General features: G+C 39.9%; 1 protein-coding gene across 3 annotated transcripts in view; it reads right to left on the bottom strand.

The window, feature by feature from the left end:
* Nucleotides 1-357: 357 nt before the first annotated feature.
* SYTL5 (synaptotagmin like 5) overlaps nucleotides 358-19,466 on the bottom strand; it is a 229,170-nt gene continuing 210,061 nt past the window's right edge. For 2 of the 3 annotated variants that reach the window (XM_036839960.1, XM_036839966.1), the window contains one exon: nucleotides 358-1,084. The gene's annotated coding sequence lies outside the window, so the exon portion shown is untranslated. Of the gene's footprint in view, nucleotides 1,085-2,331; nucleotides 2,448-19,466 lie in introns of those variants that run through there. The other variant, XM_036839961.1, reaches the window with a different exon arrangement.

The raw sequence follows: 19,466 nt of genomic DNA, 5'->3' as shown, positions 1-19,466 counted from the left end.
GGCAGTGTGGAGGTTTTTTTGCCAATAATTGATGGCAGCTTCTTAATTGGGACCATAGCTGCTGTTTTTTTTTTTTTTTTTAACATCTTTATTGGAGTATAATTGCTTTACAATGGTGTGTTAGTTTCTGCTGTATAACAAAGTGAATCAGCTATATGTATACATGTATCCCCATATCTCCTACCTCTTGTGTCTTCCTCCCACCCTCCCTATCCCACCCCTCTAGGTGGACACAAAGCACCGAGCTGATCTCCCTGTGCTATGCAGCTGCTTCCCACTAGCTATCTATTTTACATTTGGTAGTGTATATATGTCAATGCTGCTCTCTCACTTCGTCCCAGCTTACCCTTGCCCCTCCCCTTGGGACCATGGCTTCTTGATGGTAGCAATAATGGAGTAGTTCTAGAACAAGCAAATCTAATGGTAGCTTCCCAATTTGGTAGGCAAATTCCTGATCTTATAGCTTCTTGGCAGCTCCCTTGGCAGTCCCAACTGGTTTAGGGAGGTGTTCTCCGAGTTCAGCATAAAGTATATTTCTTCAGTCTTTCACCTCTAGATAAGGAGGAAATCCTTTCTGTTTAACTCTAGCTGTAGTAGATTCTGTTTTCTGAAATTAGATATTGAGTGATACAGCAAAATAAAAAGTGTAGTTTCCAGGGACTTCCCTGGCAGTCCAGTGGTTAAGACTCCACACTTGCAATGCAGGGGGTGCAGGTTTGATCCCTGGTCAGGGAACTAATATCCTGCATGCTGCGCGGTGCAGCAAATAAAGAAAAAAAACAAACAAAAAAACCTGTAGTCTTCAAACACTAGATCTGTTGGACTTTTCTTCCTTGAAATTCTATAGTTAATGGAGATATTCAAGTACCTCTTGGAGAAATATCACACAAGCCATCATGAAACCAATCAGCACAAATGACCATTTTTCTTCAGCAATGCTAATCATCCAGGTGGAGGAAGAGAGAAGGCATGTTGGAGAACTGATCTAGGGGTGGAAGGTTGTGCTAAAGGTGGCAGGACAAGGTTGAGGGAGTTGATTGTAGGACTGAGAAAATGTGATGACCCAACGAGGTCCAGGATCAGTCTAAAAAGAAATAAGGACAGTAATGGGACTAACATATTGAAAGAATACAGGGAAGGGCTAGTGATCCCCAGTTGGTGGAACATTGAGTGTAATGAGTATAAAGATAGGAGGCATTTAGAAAATAGGTGGTGACAGCCAAAGAATGGAGGAAAACAACCTTGGAATTGGGATGTTAGAGACTTGGATGGGTTGTCCACATGGATGATAAGACCTCTTGGCAAGAGTTAAGGCAGAGAAGATAAATGAGATTCAAGTTCCAAAGGCTTATATAAGTGTGGAGGAGACAACAGAATGTAGTTTGGTGGCTGTAAGGGGAGGTTGATGGAAAGTCATATGCCAGGGGGCAGGAATCTCAGACAAAGTCTTTTGCTTAGGTTAGGTTAAAAATGAACAACAATTGGAAAGGGCAGTGGAGAACTGGGAAGATATCGGCAGTACCCTTCAACCAAGAAATATAGGAGTATGAAAGAAAGAACAATATCCTCTTTGAAAAGTGATGCAGGAGAAAGTCAGGATTTACTTAGGATTGTTCTGAAAAGATACCAAAGATATAGGAAGGTTAGCTTGCTATGAAATGTGTGTGTGGGGGGGGGGGGGGGGCAGGGGGCAGTGGTCCAGAAGGCATCACAGAAAGGTCTGGGAGAGAGTTCAGCTGGGGCATACTCAGAGCAGTATGAGAATGACAGGACAACAGAAGACTAGTGAGAGGATTGGCAAGACGTCTCATGCTTATAACTGAAGGATTATAGAAATCAGCATGGATGAACTTGACAGGCTCTGAGGTTCCCATTTTAGGGTACAATGTTTTGGGGCCAGAACTGACTCTCATGGTGATTTCTAAGTATCCTGTCCTAGACTTCAAGGCAGGAAGATCTAGGTCCAGCCCCCCACCCTGGTCAGAACTGGCTCTATGGTGAGGGCTGGGCCCGGCTCTTCTTGTTTCAGGGTCTAAGAGAGGTTACACAGATTATCATCATGAGCTCCACAAGAAGGTGACAGGATTCCCTAGAGAGTACAGCTGACTCTTGAACAATGTGGGAGTAAGGGGTGCTGACCCCCCTCCACAGTTGAAAATCTGCATATAACTTTAAAGTGGGCCCTCTGTATCTGTGGTTCTGCATCCATGGATTCAACCAACCTCAGATCATGTAGTTCTGTAGTATTTACTATTGAAAAAAAATCCACATATAAGTGGACCCACACAGTTCAAATCTGTGTTGGTCAAAGTTCAACTGTAGTTGGTTCCATTTGTGGGGCAGGAAAACTCAAAAGGGAGCCTGAGACATCTTGCTGTTTTCAGAAGGTCAGAGTACTTTCAGAGGTAACTGAGGTAATATTTTTCTAAAGTGAAGATAAGGAGGCCCTGCAAGTGAATAATAAAATACAAGTTAAAAAATTAGCAAAAGATTTAATCAGACAGTTCAAAAAGAAGACATATGAATGCCCAAAAAGCACATGAAAAGATGTTCAACATCTTTAGTCATCAGGGAAATAAAAAATGAAAACCACAATAAAATACCTTTGGAAAAACCGGTAATTTCTTATAAAGTTAAACATACTTCCCTAAGACCCAACAATTCCACTCCTTGGTATTTACTTAAGAGAACAAAAAATAAAGCTTCAAAAAGGCTTGAAGCTTTATTCATCATAATCCCCACTGGAAATGGCCCAAGAGAATATATAAACTGGCAAGATGGAATACTGCTCAGCCATAAAAATGAACAAACTACTGATATGTGCAACATATAGATGAAATTCAAAATCATCTTGAGTGAAAGAAGCTTGACCCAAATGAGTACATATTGTATAATTTCCTTTATATGAAATTTGCAAACAGACAAAACTAGTCTGTAGTGACAGAAATCAGCACAACGGTGGTTTCATCTATCAGGGGAGAAACTGATTGGAATGAAGCATAAGGGAAACATCATGGGGTGTTAGAAATGTTCTATCTTGATAGGGATGTGGGTTGCATGGCTGTATACATTTTTCAAAACATGTCCAACTGTACACTTTAAATAGGTACATTTCACTGTAGGTAAATTATACTTCAACAAAAAAGAGTAAAAAATGAAGGAATAAATAAGTTAGTCTGAAGAAAGAGCTAATAAAGGCCACTGCTTACAGTTTGAATACCAAAAATATGACAACGATTAATGTCAACTGGAACTATAAGTCCACAGTGATGTAAAATGCTCAAAAACCAGAAAGCATGTTTTAAAAAGACATATATAATGATGTGAATCAATAACAAAACGCAAGTACGAGCAAAGGATGTTAGATAGATGACCATCTACCAAGGATGAAGGGGTAGTCTGCGAGAAAATGATGTTGGCCCAACATCAGAAGCACATAGATAAGACAATATAAAATCAGAGTCAGTATGTGGATTGTGGGAAAACAGAGTTTCTAGAACATGGCACAGCTGGAGGAGAATGTATTTTTCAAGGACATGGTATTGACTCTACTGTCTCCCCACAGATGAGGACATGGCCTTGCTGATCTTGGTTCAAATATGAGAAAAGACAGTAATTCCATTTCATTTAACAGCAGTGTAGCTCATATCATTCGAACTCTCCTGCTGATAATTATAAATCTGGAAAAATAACAACAACAAAAAAAGTCACCTGAGTTCACTGGAGTTCAACCAAAAGCAGGCAAAGACTACAGAAGATACGACCCTCAAAGAATGGAAGCACACTGGATGAGATCCACATTTAGCGGGCTTTTCCTCAGAAGCCTCCTCCATTTGCTTGGTGAATTGGACATGGAGCTCAAGCAGAAGGATGCAGTCTTACTGAGCTAATAAGGATTTGGAAGACAGAGGTAGAGTGGCTAGAGAGGCTAGAAATTGAGGAGGAGACATGAGAGAGGAGAAAGCCACAGGGAGGGAGGCTCCAAATATGCCTATAAATTCATCTCAAATCCTTAACTAACCCCTGAAGTGTGCATGTGCAGAGCAAAGCTCCAAGGAGTCCAGGGGCAAAAGAACAGCTGAAAGAACAGTTGAACAGACATCTCAGTAGCTGATCGGTGCCGGAGATTGAATCAAGCAAGGTAAAGGGGCTCTTTGAACAAGTTGGGCTTCCACTGAAAACCCAGAAGTAAAGACTAAGCCTCTGGTCTAAGGTAAACTGAAATAGATCTGCTCAACAAAGCCTAAAACCAAACCTCCACAAGATCAGACTGATGAATTAGTAATTTAACTGTGCAATAACGAAAATGAGGCTAGCCTATGTGTGTAAACATTTCCTTAAACCAGTAGCTCTCAAACCTTTGGAGGACTCCAAAGCACTTTCATTTATGTTGGTTACATCTACCAATATTTACTGTGCTAGAAATTAAAACTGAGAAGAAATCAACCCCATTCACAATTGCACCAAAAAGAATAAAATACCTAGGAATAATTTTTTTTTCATTCATGTGTCATATTTATTGAGCACGGCACCTTTTTTTTTTTTTTACTTTTTTAAAATTAATTTTTATTGAGTATAGTTGCTTTACAATGTTGTGTTAGTTTCTACTGTACAGCAAGCAGACGAAGAAGGGGCAAGGTAAAATCCCCCAAGACCAAATAAATGAAGAGGAAATAGGCAATCTACCTGAAAAAGAATTCAGAGTAATGATAGTGAAGATGATCCAAGATCTTGGAAAGAGAATGGAGGCACGGATCGAGAAGATACAAGAAATACTTAACAAGGACCTAGAAGAACTAAAGAACAAACAATCAGCGATGAACAACACAATAACTGAAATGAAGAATACACTAGAAGGAAACAAAAAGATCCTAGGAATAAATTTATCCAAGGAGGTGAAAGACCTGTACACTGAAAACTATAAGATATTGATAAAAGAAACTGAAGGCACAAGTAAACAAAAAGATATTCCGTGCCCATCGATTGTAAGAATATTGTTAAAATTTCCATATTACCCAATGAAATATACAGATTCAATGCAATCTCTATCAAAATTTCAATGTAATTTTTCACAGAAACAGAATAAACAATTCTGAAATTCATATGGAACTACAAAAGACCCTGAATAGCTAAAGCAATCTTGAGAAAAAGGAACAAAGCTGGAGGCATCACACTCCACTCCCTGATTTCAAACTACATTACAAAGCTATAGTAATTGAAACAGTATGGTATTGGCCTAAAAACAGACACACAGACCAATGGAACAGGGAGTCCAGAAATAAATCGATGCATGTATGGTCAATTAATTTACAATAAAGGAGCCATGAATATACAATGGGGAAAGGACAGTCTCTTCAATAAATGGTGTTGGGAAAACCGAACAGCCACATGCAAAAGTATGAAACTAGATCACTATCTTACACTGTACACAAAAATCAACTCAAAATGGATTAAAGACTTGAATGTGAGACCTGAAACCATGAAACTCCTAAAAGAAAACATAGGCAGTAAGCTTCCTGACATCATCTTGGCAATGATTTTTTGGTTCTCACTTCAAAAATGAAATCAACAAAAGCAAAAAGAGTCAAACTAAAAAGCTTCTGCACAGCAAAGGATATCATCAACAAAATGAAAAGGCAACCTATCAAATGGGAGAATATATTTGCAAATCATATATCTGATAAAGGGTTAATATCCAAAATATATTAAATCATACAACTCAATAGCAAAACAACAAGCAATCCAATTAAAAACAGAGAGAAGATCTCAATAGACATTTTTCCAAGGAAGACATACAGACGGCCAATGGTACATGAAAAGATGCTCAACATTACTAATCATCAGAGAAATGCAAATCAAAACCACAGAAATATCACCTCACACCTGTTAGAATGGCTATTATCAAAAAGACGAGACAGATAACAAGTGTTAGTGAGGATGTGGAGAAAAGGGAACTCTGTGCACTATTGGTGGGAATGTAAATTGGTGCAGTCACTATGAAAAACAGTATAAAGGTTCCTCAAAAACTTAAAAATAGAACCACCATATGATCCAGCAATTCCAGTTCTGGTTATTTATCTGAAGAAAATGAAAACACTAATTCAAAAAATATATATTCACCCCCATATTCATTGCTGAATTATTTACAATAGCCAAGCTATGGAAACAACCTAAGTGTCCACCGATGGATGAATGGATAAAGAAGCTGTGGTATATATAATACAATGGAATATTATTCAACCATAAAAAAGAATAAAATAATGCCATCTGCAGCAACATGGATGGACCTAGAGATTATCATACTAAGGGAAGTAAGAAAGCCTGAGAAAGACAAATATTATATGATATCTCTCATATGTGAAGTCTAAAAAACAAACAAACCCCAAGCCCAAGAACAGATTGGTGGTCACCAGAGAGACGGAGGTAGTTGGTAAAATGGGTAAAGGGGGTCAAAAGGCACAAACTTCCAGCTGTAAAATGAATAAGTCATGGAAATGTAATATAACAGCAAGGTGACTATTGTTACTAATATTGTATTTCACATTGGAAAGTTGCTAAGAGAGTGGATCTTAAAAGTCCTCATTGCAAGAAAAAAATTTTTTTGTAAATATGTATGGTGACAGATGTTAACTACACAAATGGTGATCATTTCACAATATATACAAATATTGAATCATTATGTTTTATACCTGAAACTAATATAATATGTCAGTTGTACCTCAATTAAGACTCAAAAAGTTTTAAATAATTTATATTTCAATTCATTTCGGAAAAAAATAAACTCATGTTAATGTAGATAGCACATTTTTTAGAAAAACTACATATGCTTCTCAAACTTTTTAAAAAAGCGAGATGTGTGGCATTATTTTGCATGATTGCAAGTCTCTTCAAAGTGTGCCATAAAAGCAGACTTTTAGATTTTCATATATGCTTTTCCATTCAGTCTGTTGCAATATCAATGTTGTTTTGATTTAAGTATATGAAGAAGATCTGATTTCACAGAATTATACATTTGGAAAAGAGAGAAATAGTTTAATAGCCTTATTTAGATAACTACGGATAGTTTTCTTTTACATTTCGCCAGAACTCAGCAAGTGGAAGTTCCTTAAAGATTAATGTCACTATGGAAAACTTCGTATACTGTTTTGCATTAAAATCCATTGGTCTATCTTGCACTTTGAATGGATCTTTTACCCATGCACGATTCTGTATTCAATAACTGATGCATTGGTCACTTAGAACATATTGGTTCACTGAGTCAGGAAGATCTTCCAAAGGTCGATAAAATTTGTTTTACAGTATCAAAAATTCACCTTGATTAATGTCATCACCAATCCTCCTACCAGAAATGTCTCTAAGTATTGGGAAGCTGTTTTGCTTCAAAGCTGAAATTTTATCATTGGCAGCACATAGTGTTCCTTGAAGTGACAGGCTCACTTTGTTCATTTTTGAGAAAATGTGTGCCCAGTTCTCAAGCCTGAATAACTATAGTTTATCTGTCATTCATTCTTTAAAATAAAAATAGTTGCAAAATGCAGCCAGTTCAATATGCAACTCCAACGCACTAGTGCTTTTCCTTGAGACAACCCTCAAACTTGGGCACGCATAAAAAATCTTAAAAATCACATGTACTTAAAGGTCAAGATTTAAAGACATTAATAATTCTTACTGCTTCATCAGGACTTTTAAAAATGAAAGTGGTGTTTTATTTTCTTACTGTGTGTGTATTTAGGCAAAGAAACTGAAGTGCTTGCAGTTTTACTCGCCATTGCTTCTGGACCATTGAAGCAAATGTCAACACAGTGGGAAAAAGTAAATAAGGAAAATAGCTTTGGCCTTGCCGACCCCTCGAAAAGGTTTTAGGATGCCCAAGGGCCTGCAGACCACACTGTGAACTGCTGCCTTAAACTGAAGTGCACTGATTGTGAATATAATTCTGGAACGGTGACAGAGGCTTGAGTAGGAAGGCGTGTGAGAATAACAAAAATTGGGCTTTTTTCTCAACTCTGGCAGGAGTCATGGACAGTGTGCCTTGTAGAGACCCAAAGCGCAAGGGAAAATCCCTTCAAATTTGCTGCACCTGTTCCTGTTGTCTGCAGCTGTCTTTCTTTCTTTCCTTTTTTTTTGGCCGCGCCATGTGGCTTGTGGGGTCTCAGTTCCCCGACCAGGGATTGAACTTGCACCCTCGGCAGTGAAAGCACGGAGTCCTAACCACTGGACCGCCAGGAAATTCCCTGCAGCTATCTTTCTATCAATAAATTCTATAATCCTTCACTAATTTAATCAGAAACGAATAGCAGGGATGAACGGACTCTTTTGACCCATCGAGAATCCAAACACTGCATACACATTATCTCACTTAATCTTCACAAGAAATCACGAATATTTCCTCTCCTTCCTGCTTTACTTGCTTTTTAACAATATTAAATTTGGAATCTGGAGTCACAGAAGAGATACTGGAAGGTTCCCCTTAGCTTAGTGCCCTAAGGGGTGTGTCTTTTTCAGCAAACATCATACTTAGCCTACCAGTTCTCTCGACACCATTTGTGTCAGTCTTTCTTAACCTCGGATGCACAATGGAATTACTCGGGGAGTTTTAAAAAAGACTGATGCCTTGGTGCCATCCCCAGAGATTATGATGGAAGTTCCCTGGGTGCAGACAGGGCCTGGAGAGACTTTACAAGGGGATTCTCATGTGCAGCCAAAAGTGTAAATCACTATTTTGGATGAGGTGTGAAGGATGCCGGTATAACCACTGACATAAACACTTACCAAAGTCATTGCTTCTCTGCCTATGGCCAATGTTTAGAGTGTGCATTACAAAGTTAGAAGCATGCTTATCTCATCTAAAATAGAGCACTTGTTTCTCCTTAGGAGAAAGACATAGAAATGATGCAAGGCAACTATCTTTGTTAATCAGAATCAATTTTACTGGTGAATGTGCAGCGTGAAGATGGATTTCTCATATTTAAAAAAATTTTTTTATTGAAGTATATTTGATTTACAATGTTGTATTAGCTTCTGGTGTACAACAAACTGATCAGATACACACACACACACACACACACACACACACACACACACATTCTTTTTCATGTTCTTTTCCATTATAGTTTATTACCGGTTATTGAATATAGTTCCCTGTGCTATACAGTAGGACCTTGTTGTTTATCTACTTTATATATAATAGTTTCTACCTGCTAACCCCAAACTCCTAATTTATCCCTCCCCCACCCCCTCTCCCCTTTGGTAATCATAGATTTATTTTCTATGTCTGTGAGTCTGTGTCTGTTTTGTAAATAAGTTCAATTGTATCATATTTTAGGTTCCACATATAAGTGATATCATATGGTATTTGTCTTTCTCTCTCTTAGTATACTTAGTATGATAATCTCTAGGTCCATCCATGTTGCTGTAAATGGCAATGTTTCGTTCTTTTTTATGGCTGAGTAGTATTCCATTCCATTCCACAGCAAACAAAACGAAAAGACAACCCAAGGACTGGGAGAGAATATTTGCAAATGATGCAACCGACAAGGGCTTAATTTTCAAAATATACAAATAGCTCATACAACTGAATATCAAAAAAACAAACAACCCAATCAAAAAATGGGCAAGAGATCTAAATAGACATTTCTCCAAAGAAGACATACAGATGGTCAATAGGCACATGAAAAGATGCTCAACATCACTGATCGTTAGAGGAATGCAAATCAAAACTACAATGAGGTACCACCTCACACCAGTCAGAATAGCCATCATTAAAAAGTCTACAAATAACAAATGTTGGAGGTGGTGTGGAGAAAGGGAACCCTCCTACACTGCTGGTGGGAATGTAAACTGGTGCAGTCACTATGGAAAACGGTATGGAGTTTCCTTAGAAAACTAAAAATAGAGTTGCCATATGATCCAGCAATCCCACTCCTGAGCATATATCCAGAGAAAACTCTAATTCGAAAAGACACATGCACCCCAATGTTCGCAGCAGCCCTATTTACAATAGCCAAGACATGGAAGCAACCTAAGTGTCCACTGACCGATGAACAGATAAAGAAGATGTGGTATACATACATCCACACACACACGCGCGTGCACACACAATGGAATACATTTCTATCATTATCATGCCATTTCTGAAGATGCTCAGCCTAAGGATTTGTTTTTCTGTTTGTTCCATGGCTGTGTCGAAGCTCGGGGGAAATTTAATTTCTGTGCACAGAGTTTGGAATTTTGTTTTGTTTGTCTGTCTCTCTCCATCAGAAGTGACAAGTTTCCCTGTAGGATGATGTTGTACTTAGGCAGCAGTGCCCTGGGACTAACAAACTGATTTCAAATGGGACTGAAACACTGTCATCTGTCTGACCACAGAGCAAATCTGAATCCTTCTCTCTGAGTATCTTTCGATGCGTCTGTGAGTCTCACGGAATTCCATTTGACTCCTGGGCAGGCTATTAAGTGGGTTTCTGATGCCCTCTGAGAGTAAGCATGGATTCAAAGGCTTGGAGATAAGAGTCAGTCACCTCTTTCTTGGAAAATCGGAATGGGAAGAAATACTCTCATTTCTCAATAAGTGGCAGCAATTTAGAAGACCGTCCTGTGAAGGGACTGATTTCCAAGGCCCTCTAGAGGAATGCTCCTTGGAGTATAGTCTTCCTACTGGCCACTGGTCCCTGGACCATTTGTTAGTGGTTCACAAAGAGATAGGGAGCTGGCCCCAGAATGTAAATCAGTAATGTCAATAAATGCATTATTTAGTTTGATATTTTTTGATAGCAAAACTTTCTCAGCAAGGGAAGCAGCGCATTGATTTACATTCTGATGTAAGCTCCTTATTTTATCATGGACCAGTGGTCTGAGTTGCTTTGCTCCAGAGGAGGGCCAGAGGAGAGACACTTGTTTCTTTCTCTCTGTGGGAACAATTAGGAACTTAAGAATTAGAAAAAGGAAACACAGCAGACTTCTCCAAAGGCACAGTAGCTCTTGTACTAGTCTGAGTAGCCTCAGTTATTGCTAGATTTCTGTAATCAGACAGCCTATGCAGATCGGGTCACTAGTTTTGCTAAAGAGTTGGTAAGTTCTAGACAGGCAGCCTAGGCTAAGTAATGTCTTAGGCTGTAAAGAAGGCCCATGGCTGTTAAAATAGGCTTGGCCAGAACATATGCCAGTTGTCACGTAGGGCAGTGAATGTGAGTTAACTGCAACTTGTGAGGGCTCTGATGTGTTCCCGGACCATTCTCTTCTTGTAGAAAGCTCTGAACTCAGTTCATGAAGAGTCACAAACAACAGTCAGTTGGCCTGCTTCACCAAAAACCAAATTGTACCCAGGTCGGTAGCTGTTTCTTTGGAGTCATCTCATTTCAAGAGAAATGGAATGACTCAAGAGCATTCTAATGTTTTAGCTCTGGTGTAACAGAAGTCCCGGGCAAGGACATGACCTTGCCATTGATTACCCGTCTCAAGACTAAGAAAGAGCATCTAAGCACTTAAGAAGAATCAATGTTGATTCTGATTTTTGAAGTTCATTCTGAATAACACGCAATCTGTCACAGCACTCCACTGTAGCTGTCCTTTGAGGTGAGCTGCACTGTGAATACTAATCATTCATTGGTTCATTCATTCACCAGGAGTATACTGCAATTAGCATACTTCATTGATCCTGAGATGCACTTTTTCCCCCCCATATTTTAACATCTCTGAAGTGAAGAGTGTCTTACAATCAATGACATTTTTTGAGTCTAAGTCCTGGTGGGAAATGGATGGCAGATTCTAGTGGGAATTGAAGACGACATAATGAAAGGATTACTTATAACGGGTGAGCATGGTAAAAGGAACCATTAAGGGATACTGAGGCACTCCAAAGCTAGTAGCATCAGAGGACATTTACCACCCTAGGCCTGAAGGGCAAGTGGAGGGAGTGATTACTGGAACTCAGAGAGAACTCTACATATAGTTTTAGGACAGACCACCTAAGCAGAGCTGTGATAGAGAAACACAGCCTTTAACAACCCTCAGCTCAGCAGGGAAGGAGCACAGGGAATAAATACCCTGAACTTTTTCTCCTCCTGTTCTCTCATCTCCCACTATTGGCTCCAGTTGGCCAAACCCAACTGAAAACCAGAGGGTGAAGGAGCAAAGCACAGTTTCGAAAACTGCAGAGAGGGACTCTGGTCAGGCAGACAGAGATCAACCAGCACAGTTCACCCCTTCTACCCTCAGCATCTACTCTTTTGTCTGAATAAAAATCTCATGTCCCCATCACCTACTGAAGTCAGCAAACTAGAGCCAACAGCCTGGCCGTTTGTTTTTGTCAATAGCGTTATTGGAACACAGGCACACACATTTTTAACATATTGCTTATGGCTGCTTTTGCTCCACAGTGGCAGAGATGAGTAGTTGCAACAAAGGCTGGACGGCCCATAAAGCCTGAACTATTTACTATCTGTCAGATACTATCAGAACGTTTCCTGACTGTCGACTACTGGATCAGTTCGCTCATACGCCCACCTGAAACTTAAAATCTTAGCTACCACCAGCGCTCTTCCCAGAAGCTAGTTGGAGAAAGAGGGTGGAAGAAACAGTTAATCAAGACCAAACAAAGATGCTTCAATCCCACTTATGTAGCTGGTCATGAGATCTGCGTTAATAATCATTTCAAATTCTCCTGACTCTCTGCCAGCACTTCAGCTGAATTGCTTTACCTGGAGGATTGACCCAAACCTTCATTCGGGAAGGATCTGATTCCTTAGTGGCCGTTTTTATTGGGTTGCTGCAGTTTTCCCCTGGCCAGGATGACTGAGCTATGGAGTACTGAGAGATGCCCCAATAAATCCCCTGAGCTCTGGCCATAGTTCTCCTTGTAACCATTGCGGATGAGCAACGCAATTTCCTCTTGATAATCACCTGAGCTAGTACAGGTAACCTCTTCTCTACCTGTAGGTTTAGTGGTGTGAGGAGCCCCAGATATTTAAGAGGCATTCTCAGCTTCCAATATAATAGAACCATGACTGTTTCCTATGTAAAAATGCTAGTGCCTTCCTTGGACACCACAGCCCTTAGGCTCACTGAACCCAAGTTCATGCAGACATATAGGAAAAACTACTTAAGTAGGCTATTAGGTATAACAACGAGAAGGGCCATCCCCCTTTGCACATCTTTGTCCCTTAACCCATGGGTTTTGGCTACAAGGGCCACAGCACCATATTCTGGCTGCTGATTTAAAGCATATACTCTATCACGTAAGATTCTCTCCAGCCTCACTAAGCATTGTATATCAGCTCATTCTATAACTGAGCTTTGAGTAAACCATTCCATTCTTCTATCAAACCAGCTATTTTCAGGTGCTCAGACACATGGTAAGACCAATGAATTCCATAGCATGAACTCCCAGATGCACTTTCTTCACTGTAAATTGAGTTTCTAGGTCAGAGGAGAGACCATGTAACATCTTCTTTGAGTCTAAGTATAATGGTGCATTCACATGACAGAGAACAGTTTATCTTTACTCTCTTATCTAAGAAAAGATCGCCATCTCTCTGGTCTTTGTTATAATGGGCTCCAGAGGAGTCCTGATTGTCTTTACATATGGAATAGCAGACTCATCCACCATACTGATGGCATTCTTGCTACTCCAGATGTGCTGTCTTTACCAGAGCAAAGCAATAAAGTCTCTAGTACCTGGTACCCAAATACTGACTGGGAAAATTTTTTTTCATTCCTATCAGCAAAGATAATCAGAAGCAGGGGTGTCTATTGTACAGACCAAAGGGAATCTTTTTAAGGGAACACACTTCTTTAATGACCATCTTTGCACATTCTGAGAAACCTAAAAGAGAAATCCCTCTTAATTTCTGGCTACCTGGTTTTTTTCTGGGTATTAGAGGCACAAAGATCGGAAGATCATTTTTTTCCCATTCATTCCAACAGACTAAGTAAGCATCTATTACTTTGCCACATGCCTGTAACGCTCCTCAAACACAGAGCTAAAATTCTATTTTGAGAGCCTACTTCTTAAGAACACCCCAATACCAATTACTGTGTCAATTAGGGTCCCAGCCAGAAACAAATGGAACACTGAAACTGTGACTGTGACATTGAGGAAAAATTAATAAAAAACTATTTATAAAGGTGTGGTCAAGGTTAAGGGAAAGTAATGAGGGATGGTGAAACTGGCCACAGTCGAGGACTTTACCACTCATAGGCCTGAAGGGGTGAAGGGAGGGAGTGGTGACCGTAGGTCCAGCTGGAGGAGAAGGTCACCTGCCAGGAGCTATAATCCTGAGCAAAGGAATGTAACCCCTGGCACTTTGTGACCCAGCAGGAAAGAGCCAAGGGAAGAACTGTATCAATCTCACTTTCTTCCCACCATTCAATCTCCTACTGGTTCCTTCCTTTGGCCAATCCCAACCCAAATCCACAGGGCAAGACATCCCCAATGAAGCAGTTCATTAAGGTTGGCCTCTTGGGGCATAGAGCAGTGTGAAGAAGGGCAAAGAGAAAAAAAAAAAAGCAGAGACAGAGGTAGAACATCCAGAACAACATCTTACAGTTATAATTGGCTGCATTTTTTAGTGGTATCTGAAGCCCTGCTGCACCTTACAATCAACGGCTTCTTAAAGTCAGTGAATTTCAGCATGCACAAGGTATCAGAGAACTTTAGAACTAGAGGGAATGTTGGATTGCACTTAGTCCAAGCCCCTCAGTCTATAGAGGAGAAAACTGAGGCTCAGAGAGTGGAAACATCTTGCTCAAAATCCACAACAAGTAGCAGAGCTATTACCCCCTTTCATCCTTTTGCAGGATGAACAAAAATGTATTCCTGACTCAGGCCTCACATTTTTCACTGGCCTAAGCCAAGCTGGTCTCCAAATGCTTTTCTCCATACCTGATTAACATCCGCCACACAAGTGCTAAATATTGACTGACAGTAGAAGAGACATCATCTAGAAGATGTCTGTCCGACTGGTATTATGGAATAGAGCTTTTAGGGGCTCTACTTCCTCAGGCTTAGAGGAGACTGTATCTGGGTTCAGTCGGTCCTCATTGGATTCAGCAGGTTGGAAGACTCATCCATTATAAAAAAAAATAGCCAGGTCTTCGTTGCACGTACTCTGAAATGAGGTCAGCTACACACTGGGGAATGTCTTCAGGATAGTAACAGGAGAACACAAGAAAAAAAAGGATGCTAGTAAGCATGCATGTGTTTATGGGGAGAAATCAAAATCGAGGAAGAGAAAGGACTCAAAGAAAAGACTGATTGCAAATCAAAACTACAATGAGGTATCACCTCACACCGGTCAGAAAGGCCAACATCAATAAGTCTACAAATAATAAATGCTGGAGAGGGTGTGGAGAAAAAGGAACCTTCTTGCACTGTTGGTGGGAATGTAAATTGGTGCAGCCACTATGGAGACAGTATGCAGTTTCCTTAAAAAACTAAAAATAGAGCTATCATATGATCCTGCAATCCTACTCCTGGGCATATCTCCAGAGAAAACTCTAATTCCAAACGACACATGCACCTCAATGTTCATAGTAGAACTATTTAAAACAGCCAAGACATGGAAGCAACCTAAGTGTCCATCAACAGATGAATGGATAAAGAAGATGTGGTACACACACACACACACACACACACACACACACACACACACACACACACAGGAATATTACTCAGCCATAAAAAAGAATGAAATAATGCCATTTGCAGCAACATGGATGGACCTAGAGATTATCATACTAAGGGATGTAAGTCAGACAAAGACAAATATCATATGATATCATTTATATGTGGAATCTAAAAAAATGACACAAATGAACTTATTTACAAAACAGAAATAGACTCACAGACATAGACAACAAACTTATGGTTACCAAGGGGAAAGGGGTGGGGGAGGGATAAGTTAGGAGCTCAAGATTAAAATATACACACTATTATATAAAAACAGATAACCAACAAGGACCTACTGTATAGCACAGGGAACTATACTCAATATCTTAACAACCTATAATGGAAGAGAATATTAAAAAGAATACACACACACACACACACACAACTGAATCACTTTGCTGTACACCTGAAGCTAACACAACATTGTAAATCAACCATATTTCAATAAAAATTTCAAAAAACGAAAAGACTGATAAATGGGGTGTGTCTTAGGCCAATGTTCACATCAACTACAACTAACAGTCTTTTAAGTATCAAGTACCTTAAATATCAAGGTCCCGTCTGCCATATTCTCTACACCAGTGCTTCTTAAAGTTTATTGTGCTTGCAGATCAACTAAGGACCTTGTTCTAATGAATATTATGATTCATTCTGGCTTGGGACCCAACATTCTTCATTTCCAACAAGCTCCGAGGTAAAGCTAATGCTGCTGGTTCATGAATCACACTTTGAGAAGCAAGTCTCCAGCTCATAACAAGCACAGAATTTCTATCTGGGGTACATTTTGGTGAAGAACGAAGAGCATGGGTTTTGGGATCTGAAATGGGGAGCTCCACGTAGGGTGAGGCTCTATTATACACTAGTTGGGTTACTTAACCTCTCTGAGACTCATGTCTCTTTTTTTTTTGGTCCTTTGTCTTTTTAAAACACAGATAATAAATTAGATAACAATTTGTAAAGCCCCTGACGTACACTAGGTGCTCAATAAATGTCACTTCTGATCCCGTCCCTTGCCACTACCCATGATTTACCGAGGGGAGGGCAAAGGGAGTGATGGGGTCAGGGTTCAGCTTTACAGGAAAATAAGTGAGCAAGAACCAAAATGAGGGTTAGATTCAACAGCTAAGCACCACGAAGAGTTGTTCAACGTCATCCTAGCCTTAGAAACAGACACCGGATAGTCATCCTATCTGTGTGTCTCAATTCAGCAAATGAGCTTCGCTCCAAAGACAAATAAGTATAAAAACAGGAGGAATAGGTGACACACAATGCATCTTCAAGGATATGCATCTTCAAGTACCCAGGAATAACTTGTAATAGAACACAGGAGAGATCTTAGGAAAGTGAATTTAATGAAAAAGACATTACACTTTGCAGTAAGTACAGAGTGGCACAAAGCTTTGGTCTGGGGTGCATATTCCATACAGAAGCTTAGAAGTAGGCATGTTAAGTGTTTAAGCATTGCTACTAATTTTGTACTATATGTGGCAAAACAAGTAAATAGGAACAGTCATTTGTAGCCAACAATAGAACCAAGAAAACTAGCAAAATGAATGTAGACCTCCCATCATCTCCAGGGAATTTTCTTTCTTTTTTTTTGGCTGTGAGGCTTGTGGGATCTTAGTTCCCTGACCAGGGATTGAACCCGGGCCCTTGACAGTGAGAGCACAGAGTCCTAACCACTGGACCGCCAGGGAATTTCCAAGGGAATTTTAAAAATATCATTGTTTCTTAGATCTTTCAACCTTCTCTCTCTCTCCCCCCCCTGCCAAAAAACAGTGATACTGTATCGTGCACTTAAAAATTTGTTAAGAGGGTAGATCTCACGTTAAGTGCTCTTCCCACAATGAAAAAAAAGACATAAATGAGTTACTAAGCCACAAAAAGGCATGGAGGAACCTTAAATGCATATCAATAAGTGAAAGAAGCAAGCCAGAAGAGGCTATATCCTGTATGATTCCAACTATATGACATTCTGAAAAAAGGCAAAACTATAGAGACAGTAAAAAAGACCAGTGGTTGCAAGAGGTTGGAGCACAGGGGATTTTTAGGGCAGCAAAATGATTCTGTATGATAATGTAATTGTGGATACATGATATTAGGCACTTGCTAAAACCCATACAACTGTGAAACACCAAGAATGAACCCTAATATAAACTATGGACTTTAATTAATAATAATGTACCAATATTGGTTAATCAATTATAATAAGCATACCACACCAACGAAAGATGTTAATTACAGGAGACACCTGCAGGGGGAGGGGAGTGGTAGTATACGGGAACTCTTACTTTCTGCTTAATTTTTCTGTAAACCTAATACTGCTCTAACTTCTCAGTCTAAAGTTGATTAATTTAAAAACAAACAAAGAGATCAACTTCGTATCAGAGCAGGAGCTTAGGAGAGTAAATTGGCAGCCAAAGCAGGCGGGTGCCAGGGACAAGGCAGATATAGGTGACCTGGTCACTGGCAGAGTTTGGAAAATTACCGCTCATACTTCTTCCCAAGGAGAGCTGCCATTCCAATGTCCCAGTAACCCAGTGATCTTCAGCTGTCCTTAGGGTATTGAAAGTGTGTCTTCCCTCCCCAGTCCACTAAACCCTTGGACTCATCTTCAGGCCCAGAGCAAAGCAGCCTGCCTGTGACAACTACACTCAATCCAGGAATGGGGACCTAGCGCATTCAGAGTTGGACCAGTTCTTGCCCCGATGATGTGGTGCCCGTCTCAGAGGTTCTTTAAATATTTGTACACCGTTGATTTTGAGGAATCCTGCCTGGTGGAAGGGATAAAGGAAATCTCCAATGGAGGGGAATCTCCAGTGGAGGCAAACCCCCTTTTCCCTATGTCCTTAGCAATTCATGCCTAGACCAAGTTATATCCCCCATTCAGCAAAACAGAAACCCTGTCTCTAATCAGACCTGTCTTTCATCAACCATGAATTGCTCTTCAGCTATGGGGTCCCCTCCTCACTTATCTACTCAAGCAGACATTATTCCTTCCTGCTAATACCATACTTTTCTTGAGAGGAGTTCCCCACCTCATTACCTTTTCAGGGATGTTTAGTACCCCTTAAAATCTGACACCCTGGGAAGCAGCCAGGGCAACTCCCCTCCCCCCAACCTGGCTTTGTGCATTCAGATGCTTTGCAAACAAATGACTCTAACAGAGCTGGGTTCGGAGGTGATAGGAAAGAGCTGAAAATTAATAATAACATTTCCATTAATCTAAGTGGAATAAAGCATTGAGAGCATCTCCTAAGGTTCTGGGCTGCACCCCATCAGTCAGAGGCACAATGTAAGACGATATTTAGGAATCAAGGAGGACAAATTAATTGTGGGTAGTGAAGAAGGTCAAAAGCAAGAAGATTCAGGAAAGTCTAGACATTTCTTTCTTCATATCAACTGAAAGCCAATGATCTCTCTTCAAAAATGTCGATTTATGAATAATGAATACTGGAAAGGATGGAAAAGAAAATATATTCCCAACACTCAATCGCTCTAACTACAGTTCAGACATAAATGACTGACATAAACTGTTTTGTGGTGGAATGGCTCCCTTCCTTCCTTGTTTCCAAATGTGAAAGATTTAAAATGTGAAAGATTTAAAAAATTTTACTGTTAGGACTCATCAATTCCCATGGATCTGCACAAACAAGTTTCAACTTTCTGAAGACAAAATGAACCTGTGGCTAAGTAGAAAAACATGCTTAGAAAGGACAATCAGATTCCTTTCCCAAAGTAAGCAGATCTAACAATAAAGGGATAAAAAGAAAATATTTTGATTCAAATCCATATCTAG

The sequence above is a fragment of the Balaenoptera musculus genome, chromosome X (assembly GCF_009873245.2).
Source record: "Balaenoptera musculus isolate JJ_BM4_2016_0621 chromosome X, mBalMus1.pri.v3, whole genome shotgun sequence".
NCBI classification, from domain to species: Eukaryota; Metazoa; Chordata; class Mammalia; order Artiodactyla; family Balaenopteridae; genus Balaenoptera; species Balaenoptera musculus.
Note: the sequence above shows the minus strand (reverse complement) of the source record. Positions and strands in the feature narration are given on the sequence as shown.